Source organism: Leucopleurus acutus (assembly GCF_964270905.1).
Source record: "Leucopleurus acutus genome assembly, chromosome: 9".
NCBI lineage: Eukaryota > Metazoa > Chordata > Mammalia > Artiodactyla > Delphinidae > Leucopleurus > Leucopleurus acutus.
In genome coordinates this window covers 12,258,491-12,264,429 of record NC_139144.1, presented here as the reverse complement: position 1 = coordinate 12,264,429, position 5,939 = coordinate 12,258,491, and positions in this window count along the sequence as shown.

The window sequence follows — 5,939 nt, the reverse complement described above, 5'->3', positions numbered from 1 at the left end:
CCAAACCCCGATAAGATGGTTATTTTGAGACTTTAATCTGCCATCTTCTCGATCTGCCTGCTTTCTGAATAAAGCCGTATTCCGTGCCTCAACACCTGTCTCTGATTTATTGGCCTGTTGTGCGGCGAGCAGAGCGAGCTTGGACTCGGTAACAAAAGGAGAAACCATGGATCACACAGAGGTGGGGGAAGCATGCAGCTAGACCAGAGGAAGAACCGGCATTTGGGCTCCATCTCTCTGCAGACCAGTGTTCTCCACTGCTCGTGCTGCCGGGCAGTTTCATTAAGTTCGGCAAAGACAGTTCTATTCCAGCACTTGATGGCAAAACCCGTTTCCCAGGCTGCGGAGGGGGTGGGTTGGGACTACCAGATGTCACGGCAGAGAGCTGTAACCACAGAGAATCCTGAGCCCAGAAGTGGGAGGGGGTGTCAGAGAAGGAGCCCGGGATAGCTGCTCAGAGGAGACGACTCCAGAGCTGGATCTTGGCGTGTGAAGTTGGGGGCAGAGCCAGGTGGAGACAGAAGGCACAGTCATCCAGGGCAGCAGACATGGAGGAGGGCCCCCAAGGCTAAGTGCAAAGGAAATGGTGGTTTCCAAGAATAAGAAAAGTCAGCGTCCTAAGTGAACAGCGAGGGCACGGAGACTCCTGGAGAGAGGAGCACAGGTCCCTTGTGGCTGGAGAGACTGCACACAGCTCTCCCCTCCAGGCTCAGTGCAGGGAGAGCAGACCCGGCCGCCTCTGAATCCACTCCTGCCAGGATTCTGCCGACTTCTGTGGGCATCCCTAGCCCTCATCGTCCTGCTCCCTGTGATGTGTGGTCCTCTTGTGGCCGCTGTGACACCAGGCCCTCCCGGCCTGGCAGCCCCTCCTTTGTGCCTGGCGGGAGGCTTAACCTCCTGCAGCCAGCCTCTAAATGGCGAGGTCCTGAAGGCACGTGGCCGAGCCCTCTGCACGGCCCACCCCCAGGCAGCCCTGTTTCTCCTCTGAGCTCCGGCCAGCCCCTCTCCAGCTAAGCCTGCACCTCCACCACCAAGCCTGGCCAGAACCTGGGGGCTTCTGGCCAAGTCCTGCCAATGTTATCCCTAAGTACGTCACTTCCACTCCTCACTCTCTCCTACCTCCCGGTCCCTGTGACCTTGTGCCTCAGGGTCCGTCCTCCTGGCCGCTTCTCAAAATGCAGATGTAATGGCTCTCTTGCTCACCAGCTTTGGCAGGCTGAGTGATCTGCCAGCCAGAGAGGGTGGGACATGCATGACCACCACCCATCCATCCATTCATTCAGCAGGTATGCATTGGGCACGTACTTTTGACTTGGCACTGTTCAAGGAGCATGCTTCCCACAGGAGACAGACAACCGTTCTTTCATTTCAGCCACAGGGGTGTGTAGGAGAGCAGGGCCGAGATTTGAAGCCAGGGAAGTTGGACAAGCCAGGCTCCAGCATGTGCTACAGAGGGACTTCATGCGAATCAGGTCATTGATCAGGTAAGCAGGTCATGTTATTGAAGGCTCAGGTCTGCCATCACTAATGTGAACTTCAGCCGGAATATCTGTCAGGGTCCAGCTGGAAAAGGAAAGCTTGTTTATGGTGGGACTTTTCCAGTGTATACCTGCTGAGTGAATGGATGGATGGGCAGTGGTCATGTGTGTCCCACCCCTGTCTGGATGTGGTGAAGGAGGTGATTGTAGGGGAGGAGTAGAGGGGGACGGCCGAGGCAGGTGGTGAGTGTGGCGGTCTCTCTGCTGGTCCCTGGGGAAGTGGGGAGCACCTCCGCAATGCGTACGTTTCTCAAGCCTGAGAAGGGAGGTTTGGGGAGACGGCCCCCCCCTGCCCTCAGGAGACACTGTGAGGACAAGAGTGCCATCGTGGACTGCCTATGACTTGGGCAGCGCTGCTCCCCAGAACTTTCTCCAGCGGTGGAAGTATGTCCAGTATGCAGCCACAGGAGGCTCTCGAGTACTAGCGTGACTAGTGCAACTGAGGACCTGAAACTGTAATTTGTTTCACTGCGGGTAATTAAACCTAAATAGTCACACAGAGCGAGGGATCTGAGAGCCACATCTCCGAGACCGCGTTGCCAGCTGGCTTCCTGTTAGATGCTGCAGTAGGAGGCGTCAGAGGGGGACTGGAGGGGGTGGGGCAGGAGATGGCCTCCTATTTTGTCCTGGCAGGGTCACTCCTGCAGTGGCCAGTGTCCATCTCCTTCCAGCACCCTGGAGCGGGCCCTGTGGCTCGGTGCTCAGCAGCACCCCTCGGCCAGCCACGCTTGTTCTGTGGATGTCAGGCACGCTGATGGCATCAGAACTTACACCTGTTTGAGTTTTGTCTCCCTCATCACTAGCGAGGCGACCGTATTTTATGTTACCCCCGTTTCATCGTCTCCTGTGCCCTGCTTGTTCATACTCTGTGGCCCGTGCACTTTCCTGTCAGGCTGTTACTGATTTGTAGACATTCCTCTTACCTGTTGGATATGAATTCTGTGTGTTGCAAATACTTCCTTTCGTTAGGTTGTTTTTATTACCACTCTATGGTATTCTTTTGTCCTGTGAAAGATGTAAAATTTTATGTGGTCAGAATTGTGCGCTCCTTTATGCCTTCTTGCTATAACCCGGACTAATCTAGCCCAGAGTTAGAAACACATCCTTCTGTAGTTTTAGTAATACTCTGATGGATTTTTTAACGTTAAGTTCTTTTGGTTCATTGGAAATCATATGTGTGCAAATGTGTATCAGGTCAGGAATTAATATAATTAATTTCCCTCAAAGCTGACAGAGTGCTCCAAGCCCACTCTTTCCTCCTTGATTTTAAATGCTGCCTGTTTAAGGCCCTGTCCTTTTGTTCAATTTGTTCAGTTCCTTGAATTCTGCTATCGCTCGGCAGTGTATGTGGTGCGGCATGGCGTGGAGGGAAGGTCAGGGCACACGGCCCGGCTCACGTGGGTACCACTGCAGCTCTGCATGGACCCTGCGCTCCATCTTCAAGGTAAAATCCTGAAGCTCAGAGTTTCAGCGATGTGCTCACTTCACGGACCCTCAGCCTGAGATTTCCAGCTGAGAGGGCCGGCTCCAAAGCCTGTGTTTTCTAGAAACTCGAGTGACAGGACCGGGGTCTGGGTGGTTCAGAAATGGTGCTCCAGGAACACCTCAGCGTCAGAGCGCCCAAACCTCTGTCTGGGCTCGTTTTCTCTTCACTCTACACTTTACCTGGGAATCTCGTGCTTTCCTTTGGCTTCAGATACCATCTGGATGCCAAAGACCTATAGGCCTGTTTCTCCACCCAACCTGCCCCCCCGGGCTCCAGGCCCAGGCATGGACCTGCCTGGGGACATTCCCCTGCAGGGCTCAAGCAGACCCCTTCCCGCCAGCCCACATCTTTCTTCTCCCCACTCAGGGACCGCCACCAGCACCCCCTGGGGGTTTGACCTGCCATCCTGGGCAGCCATCTTTTTTTTTTAAATTGTGTTTCGTTGTTGTGGTTGTTTTTGGTTTTTGTTTGGTTGGTTTTTTTTGGCCTCACCGCACGGCATGTGGCATCTTAGTTCCCTGACCAGGGATCGAACCCGTGCCCCCTGCAGTGGAAGCGTGGAGCCCTAACCACTGGACTGCCGGGGCACTCCCTGGGCATCCATCCTTGACTCGTCACTCGCTCTCACTCTGTCCATCCTTTCTGGAGTCCTGTCGGCATCTGCCGGCTGTGCCCTCCCTGTGGCTAGAGGGGCCTGCTGAAAGCACCACCTAATCAGCTCTGCAGAGCAGGCCTACTGCCCGCAAAATAAAACGGACATTCCCTGAGCGCCCCCTGGGGGATTCACTGCTTTTGGCCTGGCCCACACTCCTCTGGGGTTGGACCTCCTCTTCCTCCCCTGCGCCCTCTCTCGCCTCTCCCACCTCAAGTGAACCCCACTCCCCTGGGCCTCCCCAGAAACCACTCACGTTGGTTTCATGCCAGTTCCTGGTGTCGGGGTCTGTTCCAGGGAGCCCAAGGCAAGACGTGAGCTGTACAGTAAGTCCCCTACATACGAACCTTCAAGCTGTGAACTTTCAAAGATGTGAATGTGTGTTCCATCCACGTCAGGCATGAGCAACATTGCAGCTTGCCCTGCATCTCCTATTGCTGGCGATCCTTCAGCTCTACCATCTCCCACCTCCTCTCCCTCCTCCAGTCAATAACGCTTCTTGCCTTTTCACTCGATGCCAGCCCCTGGATACCAGCTGTTGTACTGCACTGCTGTACTTTTCAAGGTACTGCACTGTAAGATTTAAAAGGTTTATTTTTTGTGTTTGTTTGTTTTTATGTATTATTTGTGTGACAAGTATTATAAACCTATTACAGCACAGTACTACATAGCCGATTATGTTAGCTGGGTACCTAGGCTAACTCTGTTAGACGTGTGGACAAATTGGACTTACGAATGCGCTCTCGGAAGGGAACTCGCTCATACGTAGGGGACTTACCGTATTTGTTTTAGGGTGGGTGAGCTTTCTGGAGCTGCCATGACACTGACCACAAATGCAGCAACTTATATCCACACGCTTATCCTCTTCTAGTTCTGTAGGTCAGAAGTCCAGTTTGGGTCCCTTGGGCTACAGTCAGGGTGTCTCAGGGCCCCCTTCTTCCTGGAGACTCCAGGGGAGGATCCATTTCCTTGCTTGTTTGTGTCACTGGCAGAATTCACTTCCTTGCGGTTGTAGGACTGAGGTCCCCCCTCCTCACTGGCTCTCAGCTTCTGAGGTCACCCACGTTTCTTGTTTTTAAAAATTTATTTTTGGCTGCGTTGGGTCTTCATTGCTGGGTGAGGGCTTTCTCTAGTTGAGGCGAGCGGGGGCTTCTCTTCGTTGTGTTGCACGGGCTTCTCATTGCTGTGGAGCACGGGCTCTAGGTGCGTGGGCTTCAGTAGTTGTAGCACGCAGGCTCAGTAGTTGGGGCATGCGGGTTCTAGGGTGCGCAGGCTTCAGTAGTTGTGGCGCATGGGCTTAGTTGCTCCACGGAATGTGGGATCTTCCTGGAGCAGGGATCGAACTCACGTCCCCTGCATTGGCAGGCAGATTCATAGAGGCAGAAAGTAGAATCGTGGTTGCCAGGGGCTGCAGGAGAGGACAAGGGGAATTACTGTTTAATGGGGGCAGAGTTTGGGAAGATGAAAAGTTCAGGATATGGATGGTGGTGTTGGTAGCACAACATGTGAGTTCGCTTAATGCCCCTGAACTGTACACTTGAAAGTGGTTAGGATGGTAAATTTTATGTGATGTGTGTTTCACAACGACAACGACAAAAACAACAACAGCAACACAGAGAGTTGAGTTCTGGGCCCTGGGAAACAGCTGAGGGTCAGGTCCCTCTCCCGGCCGGCCGAGGGGGATCTCCCTGCCGCCCCTACTTTGTGTACAGACCCTCTGCCGCATCACTTGCTGGGGTCACGTCTGGCGCGTCACTGAGGATGGAGAGACAATGTTTCACCGGCAGGGGGCGCCAAGTACCCGTGCACCTGCCCCGCTCCGCCGGCCTGTCCAGCCAAGTCTCCCACCGTCTGGGTTTTGAGGGGAGTCTCCCAGAAGGAGCCTCGGCTCCTCTCATGCTGGCTCCTGGGCGAGATGCGTGGAGCCGATACGCCCCGTGTTTCTCTGATCCCATTTGCTCACAAACCCTCCACTTAGAGAAGAAGCTCCTTTACTGTCGAGAGAATTTGCTCCTAAAACCATTACAAGAAAAATTATTGAATAAATATCATGAGACTACTGTGTCAGTCAGGGAGGGATCAGGAGAGAGAAGCCACACAGTAATTGGCACGGGAGAGTTTGCTATAGAGGACTGTGAACGGAGACTGGGTGGCCTACGAAGGAACGCAGGACCGCAGCTGTAGGGATGCCTGGTCAGCAGACCCCGGCGGCAGGGGGCCGCACCCTCAGGAGGAGTGAGTCAGGGGCCAGGCGTTGCCTAGG